At 41.6% G+C, this 14,404-nt stretch overlaps 1 protein-coding gene across 1 annotated transcript in view; it reads right to left on the reverse strand.

Moving 5' to 3' along the window:
- Nucleotides 1-14,404, reverse strand: part of LOC306935841 (limbic system-associated membrane protein-like) — a 669,232-nt gene that overhangs the window by 543,008 nt on the left and 111,820 nt on the right. The window lies entirely within an intron of this gene.

The raw sequence follows: 14,404 nt of genomic DNA on the forward strand, positions 1-14,404 counted from the left end.
AATTCCTAATTATGTACTATCATCTGGGGAAAAGTATAGAACAAATGTTTTAGAATAGGGGTAGTGTGTTGTTTTGTTTTTTTCCAGCTCTGAAATCCAATAAATTAAGAGAAACATATCAGGAGATGTGTTTAAACAAGGAAAAAACAAACAAACAAATGAAGACAACCAGAGAAAGCACTGAAAGGATTTGGGTTTGTATGATGGGTAAATATACACACATACATTGACGTCAGTCTAGTGTTATATGAATTACAATTTAGGCATTTAGCAGACGCCCTTAATCCAGAGCGACTTACATTAAGCAATAACAAAAAGCATGGCATACATCACATGTATAAAAACGTAACATTGGAGTATCTATGTAAACTATACATACTATACTATATAATATATTATACATGTGTACTATAAAGTGCTATGACTACATAAAGTGCAATTCTAGAGCTGTCTACATAACAAGCTGAAGCTGAAGACAATTAATGTAAAATACTACTAATAATAATAATAATATTGAAATGAATTTTGTATAACCACCTTTTTAACCACGGTGGAAATAATTCAAGTGAACAAAATTACCTGCAAGTTGTTCTCCCTCTAAGAAAACCTGACAGACATATAAATATGTCACATGGGCCAGTGACACCAATGAGAGCCAAGCCACATCATCATGTCCGTCCAGAGACTCCAGACGTCCCTACAAGGCCCACACGCATTCGATCCCCGCAGTCAACCCCCAGTGACAGCGATGGGAGCCGGATAAAGACGAAATACTGGGCCCACCATGGGGAAAAAAGACTAAAATGCCATGCCACAACTTGTGACAGAAACATAAGGAGAGGAGAACATTTGCATGGAGGAAAGAACCACGGAAAAAGACTACACCTGATGCTGGCTTATGAGTGATCGCTCAAGACAAATCGAGGGTCGTAGGTTGGAATTTCCCAATAAGAAGATAAAGGGTTTTCGCCCCTACCAGCCATCAGAAGTTGTGTGTAATAAAAAGAAAATTATCATGTGGGTGAACATTGAATACACTTAAATATAAACCTTTCTTACTCTAGGAGATAGTCCATATATGTCATCTTTTTGTAGTAAATTTGCAGACAGTATAGTATCTCATGTTCCTTGGTATAAATTAATATTAGGAATTTAATTTACATATTTGAAATGGCGGACTGTAGTGGCAGAAAATACTACACTGCCTGGAGCAAGGCTTCCACCTGTTGATTGTCTGTCAAGATGACCTATTCTTACCCAAGACCCATGTTTGACCATGTCCACTGACCACACCTCAAATGTATTTGTGTTCCTTCACTGTGTATAAGAGAGATTCATGTCGACAGCTAGGGAGGCTTGCATCCGTGCACCTCCCTGGGCTGGTACAGACCACTCCTTGTAATAAACGTGACATTGTTTCAGTCCACTCTCTACCTCGATTATTTCTTAAAGTCTCTGTTAGGAGTATTAATAATCCCACGACAGAACTGAGTGGTGTAAGGTTTTATATAGCATGATCAGCTCTGATCTGACGTAATTAAATCACACCCGGATGTGATTTCACAACTGGCTTTTTTTGTGCAGAAAAAATGAGCATGGTTGCTACGGTCATCCAGTTCACCCGGGTGTGATTTAATTACGTCAGAAATTATTTTGAACATAGCAACCATGCTCATTTTTTTCTGCACACAAAAGCCAGTTGTAGGAGTGGTTTACACCACTCAAAAACAATTGCGCGATTGAATAGGAGTTCTAGCGTTAGACCCCTCCAGAAGCAGCTGAAGGACCAGCTCCAGCTTCAGCTCCCCTATATCTTTATTTTATTTTATTTTTTGGTCAATATACATAATTATCAACTTACTTTTGTAAAAAAAGGGTTAGGGAGAAATTCCCCTTTAACTTTGGGCAGTTCACTGCACCCTGCCACTGACACTACATGTATTATTGTATCTTCAGTTACTGCTGCCATTTAACAGCCGGTTTCCTGTGTAATTTATCCCCTAACATTTAACAGAAATTATACATCACACACCACACAGGGTTAAATGTATATTCAGTGATTTCACTTCATTCAAATATCACTTATTTTTTGATAATCCTCCCTACTATAGAGTGGGCTGACCATATAAGGAGTTCCTCCCTGTCCCCAGTGAGCCCCTGGGGTAAAAAAAAAACCTAGTTTCAGTTTTGGTGGCGGGTGGCAAAGCCTTCATCCAATCAGGATGAGAGGGGCCTTCCTCCAATCATGATCGAGTGTGGGGGCGGGCCTTGGTGCACATGCTGTTACCGGGAAGGACTGGGTGGTTTTCCAAATCACTGAATGCTCCTTTAAAGTTTGGAATCACACCTCTATTATTTAAGTTTCAGATCAGGTTATTTGGAAAATGTTTGCCTCCTGTTTCTTTTCACACAGTGCTTCCTGGTTCTGGGCGCGCACGCACGCACGCACGCACGCGCACGCGCACACGCACACACACACACACACACACACACACACACACACACACACACACACACACACACACACACACACACACACACACACACACACACACACACACAGTAAAGCAACGTCCTGCTATACCTCCTGCATTTTGTACTGTAATTCTACAGCACGCAGGGCCAGCTGCGTGATATTCAACGAGCTCTTCCAAACTCCAACACTTACAAAAATATCACCTGCAAGGCTGCACGAAATGTATATTGACAGAAGGTATAGCTCATAACATGTCTATGGTGGATGAAGTACCAAAAGTACCAAAAGCTAACCGTAACATTTTTAAAAATTCCTTCATACCAAATGCCATTAAGGCACTAAATTATACCATGTCTCGCTAGATTTGTTTGTTTTTCCAATGTATTTGCCACTGTTGTCCTGCACTTTTTGTTTTGCCATGAGAAAATAATTGTGTTAAGTGTTGTTGCTGTTGTTGTAACTGTTTGTTTTTTACTGTTGAGACCGAAGACAAATTTCCACACGTGGACAATAAATGAAACTAACTAACTAACATGTTTATGAAACAAACACTTTGCAGATAGAAAGAGAATAATTCGAGGTTGTTTGCTTGTACTAGCTAGCACCTAATAAAAAGGCTTAAAACCCATTTTGGGCAGGAACCCCTTTTGGTGTCAGCATTATGTTATGCTTTAGCTATTGAAAAATAGCAGATCTACAAGCTCATAGCGCGGCACCGAGTGGCGCGCTATGAGCTTGTAGGTCTGCTATTTTTGAAAAATCGATGAAACATAGCTTTTTCAGAAAACTGTCAGGATTTAGAAGACATTTTTAGAATCTGATCTCAGGTCAAAATGCTCCAGTGTCCTCTCCTCCTTCTGCTGGACAAGTCAAGGTTTTCGTACAGCTGCAATGTTGGTGAGTTTGACGTTGTTTAATACAATCAGACAGGACTTTTCTGTTCGGATGTATGGGCTGTAAAATTGCAAATTGCGGCTAGTTGCCACCTTGACATTAACTTAATGGTATAGTCTATGGAATCTCTTTGGCCAAGCAGTCAGAGAACGAAGGGCTGTCGAGGAGAGTAAATCCAATGTCAATCTGACCAGTACTGTAAAATTGTAAATAAGAGTTTTTGTTGTGCTTCATTTTTATCACAATTCTGCTGGTCTGTAAAAAGGTTTCGTTGCGTCAAGGATTCTGTCTGGCGATTGTTCTGTATTTTGCTATTTCACTTTTTTTTCTTTTTTCAAACTGTGCCTTTCGACAAATACTAGAGTGTGACATTAAATTTGTTGGCAGTGGTGGGATTTGAACCCACACCTCCAGAGAGAACTGTTGGCAAATGGCAAAAACAGCACACAGCACGGTGTGTGATTTTCCAGCTCAGCTGCCTGGCAGCCTCGCGTAGCGCCAGCTCTCAATCTGCCTCCATCCATGCAGTGACATCAGTAGGGCTGTGATAATGCGAGGCTAAGATGCTGCGGAGCTGTATTTGAAGCATCACTGGTATTATCAGGATGGAATGAAAGTTGAAACGTTTAGTGGAAGGTCATCTTTGTAATTTCTTCCAATACAGTAATCTGTTGTTGTGGCTGCATCTGCACTCCTATAATTGTCCAAGTCAAATGCGATTCAGTTAAACAGTTTCCATTTGCCGACGTTCCTCCCTCGGCTGCTGATGAGTCAGACTCCAGCAGGAAAACTATAAGAGAGTCAAATGGAATATAAATGTCTCATTCCATTACATGTAAAGTGGTCCCTTTAACCCATTTTGGGCGGGAACCCCATTATGTTATAATTTAGCTATTGAAAAATAGCAGATCTACAAGCTCGTAGCGCGCCACTCGGTGGCGCGCTACGAGCTTGTAGGTCTGCTATTTTTCAAAAATCATGAACATGTGGTGCAAATCTTTGAATATTATATTCTTTCAGAGTGAACGTTTTTAACTAAAATCCTTGCTTCTGGGGGTGTCCCTGAAACAACATATTTTCAGATGGGGGTCGGCGGCCAATTTCATATATTTTTGGGGGTCCTTGACATGAAATATTGAGAACCACTGATATAGAAACATGAGGTTTTTCAGAAAAAAATACATTTTAAAAAATACATTTTTTAAATGTCGACGTCAGGCCTAAATGGGTTAACACAGTGAGGCAGTTGGCAGGAAAAGGATGCTCTATACTGTACCTCTTCTAATGAATGCTATTATATGACTGGTGGTAATAACACAATTAGCCAATTAGATGCAACTCATTTACAAGGTGGGTTTATATGAAGTAAATGACTTACAATATCATTCACTATAAGCCTATAATCATCTCCCTATAAATGAAGCCAGCAGCATGAAGGATACATAATTAACGACATATTAAGATGAAGATTTATGCTAATAATGTAATCTCTCATGACAGATTCAGAGCTCTGCAGCTTAACGGGCAACTCCCGCCACAACGTGTATAGTTTGTTGTTAGTAGGAATGAAAACAAAGATGCACCACCGGAAGACAATATTGACGACATGCCAATTACCATCTACTGTTTCTACTACCAGACAGCGGCCTTGTGGTTAGAGTGTCCGCCCTGAAACTGGGAGGTCGGGGTTCGATCCCCGGCCGGGTCATACCAAAGACTGTAAAAATGGGACCCAATGCCTCCCTGCTTGACACTCAGCATCAAAGGGTTGGATTGGGGGTCAAATCTACTAATCAAATGATTCCCGAGCGCGGCACGGCTGCAGCTCACCGCTCCTTGACTGTGGCTCACTGCTCCAAGAGATGGGTCAAATGCAGAGAACAAATTTTCACTTCGGTAACATGTGTAACAAATCGTATGACTTTGACTTTTACTAGTGCTTATGAAAACATGTGCACTGGTTTGTGTTAAAATGCATTACCAAAGCAATGCGTTGATCACAATGACCAGGATTAAAAACAACAAAAGCACGCAGATAGCTGCAGATGCAGGGAAACAGCAGAGAGTTTAGCAGCAGGGAGGAGGAAGCCACAGGAAGGGTTTCATTCTCTTAGGAGAGAATCAGAGAGGAGCAGTGTTGATTTCGTCGACTAAAACCAAGACGAAAAATGTTCGTCGACTACCTTTTTTCACTGACGAAAACTAAATGGAAACTAAATGAAAACTAAGCTATGATGACTAAAACTAAGACTAAATATATTGACAATTTCGTCAACAAATAAAAACTAGACTAAAATGTTAGGAAGGGACTAGTGGACAAGAGATCCAGTATGAGTCATTTTACACTTGGTTGCATGCTGAAAATAGCCGATCTACAAGCTCACAACGCGTCGCAGCGTGACGCGTTGTGAGCTTGTAGATCGGCTTATTTTCAGCATGCGTAAAATCAAGTCATTACGACGGCACCAAGGCCCGCCAAAATACATTTTAGTCGACTAAATCACATGTAGATTTAGTCGACTAAAATCTTATGACAACCAGTCGACTAAAACTAGACTAACAATAAAACATTCCGGGTGACTAAAACTAAATGAAAACTATTAAAGAGACTATGACTAAAACTAAAATAGAAATTTGCTGCCAAAAACAACACTGGAGAGGAGGGATAAGGATTTGTTTCTGAAGCTAATTCATATTAATGACCATTTACAGCCGAATACAAACATTCCCTACGACACTATGAGCATCCATTCTGCATGCATAATGCTGTTGTGACTCATTCTGTTGGCTGGGGAAATAGTATGAACAACAAGACACAACTGTTCTGTTCAGGAGAGTACAGAGTAGTACATATGCCTTCTCTGAAGGCCCACAACCCCACGCATACTCCACTTTTACCACCGCGGTGGTTAAAAGAAACGACAGGACGACGTCACTGAAGCCATGGTGATAAGAGAGCTCACCGCGCTGCTCCAACACATCTCTCTGTTTTTGCTAACCGAGTGTTATGTGAACCATGACTAATCTCACTGTGTTTTCGTTAGTCTCACATAGCCAGAGAATCGGCAATGATCTGCATGCTCATTATGTCTGATATCTGCTTAGTGACGATTCCGGTGACATCTGACTCAATGAATGGTCTAACCATGAATTTTTTTTTAAATTAAATTAAAATACTTTCTCAAGTTTCTCACTGGTTTTCCCTGTGGTAAAACAGACCTATGTAGCCTAGACTATTTTGGGCGGGAACCCCTTTTGGTATTTTAAACATTATGATATAATTTAGCTATTGAAAAATAGCAGATCTACAAGCTCGTAGCGCGCCACCGAGTGGCGCACTACGAGCTTGTAGGTCTGCTATTTTTGAAAAATCGTGAAAATGTGGCGCAAATCCTGACAGAAAACTGTCAGGATTTAGAAGACATTTTATAAAATGTTGAGGTCAGGCCTAAATGGGTTAATTAATTGTAAATGTAAGAAGTACCAATACCATTTTTACTTCCCGATACCGATTTCGGTACCCACAATGTCATCGGTCGATACAGAATCCGATACTTCCGCTGCCCGCTACGTGGTATAGCATAAGCACAGCTCAGCCTTGCCAGCCATTGAGTCTCGTGGATGGACGAGGATGCACACGGAACGATACAGACTCTCTTTTATGCCAACTGCTATCAGACTATACAATGCCAATGCATAAGAACTTCCTTCCCCCCCAAATGGCATATATGGTCCTTGGTGGTGCTGGTCTTGTGCTGGTTTATGTCCATTTGTGTCTGTTTTGTGTTTTTGTCTGTCCAGTAGTTTTAGCTTTCTACAGTTGGAGGCCATCGATATTGTCCTTTTCTTTTTGCTGAGGTTTGCGTGATCTGCGCAAAAGGACAGTTAACCCATTTTGGGCGGGAACCCCTTTTGGTGTTTTAAACATTGTTATAATTTAGCTATTGAAAAATAGCAGATCTACAAGCTCATAGCGCGCCACCGAGTGGCGCGCTACGAGCTTGTAGGTCTGCTATTTTTGAAAAATCGTGAAAATATTTATTTCAGAAAACTGGAGGATTTAGAAGGATTTTTTTAAATTTTGAGGTCAGGCCTAAATGGGTTAAATGATAAGGGACAATATCGGTGGCACTCAACTGTATGTGTCACATTGTGCTGTTGTAACGCTTCAATTCCCCCTCGGGGATTAATAAAGTATATCTCATCTCATCTCATCTCTCATTGTAACGAGCCTCCGTTTCATGTCCGGGTTATCAGGGAGGTGGGGGCTGTTGTTTTGAGGAGTGATCGTTAGCATTAGCACACGCTGTTTACCTCTCGTCAGAAACGGTTACATGTCCGGAGTGATGCGAGACAAAGTCACAAGTGAAATCCGATCATCGGGATGTGCGACGGCTCACCGTGGACAGCGCTCGAAGCTTTAGAGATACAGGGCTTTGAAAATCTTGCTTTTAACCTATTTAGGCCTGACGTCGAAAATAATTAAAAAAAAGTCTTCTGAAAGAATATATATTCAAAGATGTGTTGCTGCATTTTCACGATTTTTCAAAAATAGCAGACCTACAAGCTCGTAGCGCGCCACCGAGTGGCGCGCTGTGAGCTTGTAGATCTGGTATTTTTCAATAGCTAAAGTATAACATAATGCTTAGTTAAAACACCACAACGGGTTCCCGTCCAGAGATAAATGGGCTTGGATGTACAAATCCCATAGCTGGTGGGGACGGAGGCATCGAATAGAGGTAAATAAAATGTCATATATGGAGTATACGGTTGTCTACGAACATGTACGTAGTTGGCACGTGCCGTACCCTAGCCTAGGGGTCCAAATATGTTCGTAGATGGCGGAAAAATAATTAAATCTAATCTAGGACAGTGGTTCTCAAAGTGGTGTCCAGGGACCATCTAAACATTAGAGTTGTGTAACTCTGAGAGTGTACAAATGGAACCAAATGGACCCTTATACAGCTCTGTAACTTTTCCCATGGTACAATTTACAATTCAGGCATTTAGCAGACGCTCTTAGTCCAGAGCGATTTACATTAAGCAATAACAAAAGCATGGCATACATCACATATATAAAAAGTAGTTATCATGAATCATGCGTAAACTAAGAACGTAACAGTGGAGTATCTATCTATGTAACCTACACATACTATACTATATAATAATACATGTGTACTATAGTAGTGCTATGACTACATAAAATGCAATTCTAGAGCTGTCTACGTAACAAGCTATAAGTCTGTTTAAAATACTATCTAAGTCTACATAATGTGCTATCTATGGTATTGGTAGCTGGATCTGTCAGACAGAGCAGCTTCTCCCGTGTGTCTTCAACGCCCTGACTTCCACAATATTGTTTTCTTCACTTTCCAGTTATTTATTTATTTCTAGGCCTACACTTCTCTTTTTCATTTTGTACATTTCTCTGCTTTCCCTTATCTCATATTATAAACTTGTCATGCTACAGTATATGCATCTCATCCACAGCCCCACTGTTTGCTACACCACCTGCATTGATTTGAATTACATTTTTGACATTTGATTTACATGATCAAACATTAGCATTTTGGTTCCACAAGGAACAGCGGCTGCAGTGCATCATGGAAGGAGGCGTCGGCGCTGACAAAGCAGCAGAATAAGAATTATCTCCACAAATGCCAGGCCCACACTGGCATGACTAAGGAAGGCTACAGTGAAGGCTGTGTTGAATGAATTCACTATTGACACATTCAGCTCGCATTCAAATTCTAAGGAGTGGTGAACGAGAAAGACAGAAAACCACAAGTCAATACTTCTCTTCTGCCTAAAGCATCTGGCATGCAGAAAACACCTGGACCCTTGTTAACTCACCCGTCGCCCAGGACGAAGTTCTTTGTCCTTTCTATTAGTAACGCCCAGGACGAAGTCTTGTCCAAAAGACGAAGTTTATTGATATGAGAACGGATCGCATGGCTCCACAGCCTGGGAGCGCCTGTTGGGCAATCCTCGGTGTTGTGCAAGAGTGAGACGTCATCGAAAAACTCCCTCCCCTGTTTAGCTGATAAACTAAAATCTTAAAACGTTCATAACTCGCGATCTAAATCATCCTGTCTAATTATGAAAAAAGATCCTGTGTTAGACGGCGCTCCGCGGTCCAGTCGCTAGTCACGATAGATTTATTCTTGTCTCCCGTTGTTGTCGATCGACTCTAGAGTGGTGTGGCTATTGTTAGCTGCTACACACACATCAACAACTTCCGGTCCGTCCGGACAAGGGGTCCGTGTTTATAAATCGAATGGGCGCTATAATGTAATGGATTAAATAACCCTGAGCGATTAGAGTGGTAAAAGACATTTGCGGCAGCCGCTAACTATTGGATTTTTACTTCCTTACTCTGAATTTCCGGCCAAAACTATCATTCTATGAACTATTCAATCTAAGAGCCTCGCCCATTGAGTTATACTAGACCTGTAGGTGCCCGTCGGCTACTGGCCTACTTGAGAACGATGCAACTTGGGAACCTAATAATACCCGTTTTAACTGTCTGTCTGTGTCCCACATGGAGATGGAGCTCTCTGTATCTGCCTGTGTCTGAAGAGGGCAAACTGACTGACTGTGAAAAGTGGACTGGTTAAGTAATTTGTCAGGTGTGGGGTTGCCATGGCAATCAAGTGGCTGAGGCAGAGGCTGGAAATTGCACAGGTGAGGGGATTTAGGGTGATTAGGCCCACAGGCAGAGCCTGAGCAGAGCCTTTTGTGGTGGTTCTGGAGAACCGTGGGTCCGACCGACTCGATACCGGGCACTGCACTCCCTCTGGGGGTGTGGAACGTGTGCGTCGAATATGAAGTCGGTGGGGCAAACGGTTCTCGAGTTACGTGCATTACAACCGTACACAGACAAGCAGACACGCAGAGATGTGGCGCATTTATAGTAGGATGTGTGGCGGCCTGCGCCACTGTAAATTACCACTAGATGGTGGTCAATGAGTAACGTTATTTTTCAGCCTTAACCAGATCCCGACCGTGGACGATATTATCATCAGTCAGGAACTGAAAGTTAGTCATAACACCAGAGGCACTCCACCCAGCGAGCGGTGGCTAAAACCTGGCTGGCAGAGGGGAGGTAGGGCAGAGCTGAGTGGTAGAAGACCCAGAGAGGAGGTAGGGCAGAGCTGAGTGGTAGAAGACCCAGAGGGGAGGTAGGGCAGAGCTGAGTGGTAGAAGACCCAGAGGGGAGGTAGGGCAGAGCTGAGTGGTAGAAGACCCAGAGGGAAGGTAGGGCAGAGCTGAGTGGTAGAAGACCTGAAGGGCTGGCTGGCAGAGGGAAGGTAGGGCAGAGCTGAGTGGTAGAAGACCCAGAGGGGAGGTAGGGCAGAGCTGAGTGGTAGAAGACCTGAAGGGCTGGCTGGCAGAGGGAAGGTAGGGCAGAGCTGAGTGGTAGAAGACCTGAAGGGCATGCAGGAGAGCAGTTCCAGGATGCTGTCAAGGCCAACTGAGATGCCGTGGGCTAGTTGAGCAAATATCTGTGAGGTGAAGTCACAAGGTCTGAAGCATTAACTATCACTCTGCCCACAGTTGACAGCACAGCACCTGAAGTATAGGGCTATAAGCTTTAATACGAACTAAAACTAAATAATCATAGAGAATATGGCCATAGTTTTAGTCCTTGTCAATAGCCAACATTAATTGGCTATGCTGATGGATTCAGGGGAAACCCCTTTCTGGTACAGTTTGTGGTGAAAACTTTATTTTTCCCTGCCTTTATCTCCTCCCCTTCCCCATCTTTTATTTTTGTTTTTTGTTCTTGTAAAAACAACACGGTGGGAACTATGCACAGAAAACAAATTTCACCCAGAGTTTTACTTAATTGTAAAACTGTGATATGACAATAAAGTTCATTCTGATTCTAGCATATAGGAGCAAAAGATAAAATTATATATTTTTTAATTTTTAATTCAAAACAGGCCGATTCACTTTTTGGCCTAGTATAACCTTTGAACCTTTTGGACGGTCATACCATCCAAAATCTGTTTCCCTTTCTCCCTGGACCAAAGACAAAGTGTGCGCGCCGATTGGTGTACATTTTGGATAATATCTGTATGAGTAGTAGCAAACTAGCAAAATATGTGTTTTGAAGAAATCTTTAAAGCATAAATTGGCGGGGCCTTATGAGTTAAGTTGCGTTATGAGCCAAAAAGTGAATTGACCCGTTTTATTTTTATTTTTTATTATTATTTCATTATATGTTTTTGGCTAGAATCCATCAGTAGGTCCTATAAAGAAGCCTCGTGAAATTTTCATTAATTGGCATATGCCGCTGGACAATATGTTTTCTATAAAGTTTCATGTTAAACTGTGTGAAATTCTTGGTGTCACACGTCTCCGAACATGAGAGGATTTTTCGACAGTTCCCTAGCAGGTCAATTAATAACAGCTAATTAATGGCACACATTTGCAAGGCTGTTCAGAGATCTTATTAACCCATTTTGGGCGGGAACCCCTTTTGCTGTTAGCATTATGTTATGCTTTAGCTATTGAAAAATAGCAGATCTACAAGCTCATAGCGCGCCACCGAGTGGCGCGCTATGAGCTTGTAGATCTGCTATTTTTGAAAAATCGTGAAAATGCGGCACAAATCTTTGAATATATATTCTTTCAGAAGACGTCAGGCCTCAATGGGTTAACATTAGGCTGAGGCATCACAGTCAGCCACCAAGCTGCTGAATTAGATGAAACTTGGCAACACAATAATTAACTAATTGATCTCAAAATGTTTTCCAAGGACTGTTCCGTCATGAGTCCATGAAAGGCTCCAGAACACAGAGCTCCATAATTAAGCCATTTAGGCCTGACAGTTTTCTGAAATACCTCATGTTTCTGTGTCAGTGGTGCTCAATATTTCATGTCAAGGACCCCCAAAAATGATATGTAATTGGCCACAGACCCCATCTGAAAATATGTTATTCCAGGAACCCCCCAGAAGCAAAGATTTGAGTTAAAAACGTTCGCTCTGAAAGAATATATATTCAAAGATTTGCGCCACATTTTCACGATTTTGAAAAAATAGCAGACCTACAAGTTCATAGCGCGGCACTCGGTGCCGCGCTATGAACTTGTAGATCTGCTATTTTTCAATAGCTAAAGTATAACATAATGCTTAGTTAAAACACCAAAAGGGGTTCCCGTCCAGAATGGATTAAGCATGCAGTCAATGCTGCAATCAACAGAGTGAAAACAAATGCTCAAGCTATTATTCATGCGAAGCGTTACGATGACAAGTGCCAAGGATTTCAGGACAACACACCACACACCAAACTAATTCAAAGGCATTCAGATGACATGAATAGTGCAGTCAACCATGTCTAGCCCATTTTGACCTGAGATCAGATTCTAAAAATGTCTTCTACATCCTGACAGTTTTCTGAAAACTGTCGTTCTTCGATTTTTGCAAAAATAGCAGACCTACAAGCTCGTAGCACGCCACTCGGTGGCGCGCTATGAGCTTTTAGATCTGCTATTTTTCAACAGCTAAAGCATAGCATAATGCTAACACCAAAAGGGGTTCCCACCCAAAATGGGTTTTGGGTGACAAACTACGAACCATTCCACTCAGCAGTGACGCTTCTGTTACTACACATAGCTATAATTATTAATTGTATTAATTTTATTCTTTCATATAAATGTAGGATAGGCATTTATAAGCTTTCAGCTTCAGCCTATTCCTTTTGATCGCCTCCATATTGTTATTGTAACCTTTGTGTTGTCAAATAAGTTGTATTGTTACTGTGAAGATGATCAAATAAACTAAATTAAACTCAAAACAAATAATTTCACTTCTCCAGTAAAGCTGAATTCTAGAAGGTCATAATATGCTAGACGTATATCCTGGGTAAGAAGCACCAAGGGGAACGTGTCCATCATCGACAGTTCATGTCAGTTCATGAAGTCTCCATTGACTCTCCTACCGGAAACACACCCACAAAAAAATCAATGAAGTCAAGGCTTCATGGGGTCACGGGTGTGTACAGCAATTGATAGAAAACAAGTCAGTTTCGGGGGTGAACTATATGAAGCCAACACCACTCAACAACTCAACACATACTAACTGGTTTGCGACAGCTGCATTTCCATGTACAACTAGAAACACTACTTGGCAGCCATATGCATACAGCAACACAATAGCCAAATTCCAATATCCCAAATCTCGGCCACTCGCACACTCACACTCGGTCACTCCAGCATGGTGGTGGTGTTACTGTGAAATTGGTGATCTGCTGAAATATGTAACAATCGTGTAGACAATCACATAATGTCAGTGTCCGAATGTAAATCGTTACAGTTTGTTTATTAGCAGAGTTCAACCTGGCGGTATTTATTCCACCATAACACCACGATGCTGGAGTGATCGAGTGTTAGTGAGCGAGTGGCCGAGATTTGGGGGTATTGGAATTTGGCCAATGTGTCTGTCCAGACTCAATAGTATAATCATAGTATCCATCATATAGTGAATGGAGACTATGAAGGAATTGAATGAACATGTTTGTGAGCCGGTCACACTAACCTTGACAGATTGATTGATTGATTGATTTAATGCTTTGCTAGAGATAATTGCAAACTGCACAAGGTACATTACATTCAGACACTTAGGCTATAGAGCATCGCAGTCCCGCCCCCTTTCATGACGACGCCAGGCCCAGGAAATGATTCCCAATGCATTTTTCCCATAGACATTTCACAAAGTATTTATTTAAAGACGGTTACGCCGCGGACAAAGCCAACTCGAGTCGTGACAAATCATGACGACAAACGCAATATTTTGGACCAAACAAATAATTACAAAGAAGAAAAACAACAAAAAAAGTGTTTGAACCTGCCGTTTTTTTCTTCTTCTTTCTAATTCTTTGTTTGGCCCAAAAATGGTGTTTGTTGTCATGATTTGTCACGACTCGAGTTGGCTTTGTACGAGGCTTAAAAGGTCTTTAAATAAATACTTTCTGGCCCAGGCGGTGGCGTAACCGTCTGGGCACCCGACTGGTAATCCAGTCGCAGTGT

Source organism: Electrona antarctica, assembly GCF_951216825.1.
Source record: "Electrona antarctica genome assembly, chromosome: 13".
Taxonomy (NCBI): Eukaryota; Metazoa; Chordata; class Actinopteri; order Myctophiformes; family Myctophidae; genus Electrona; species Electrona antarctica.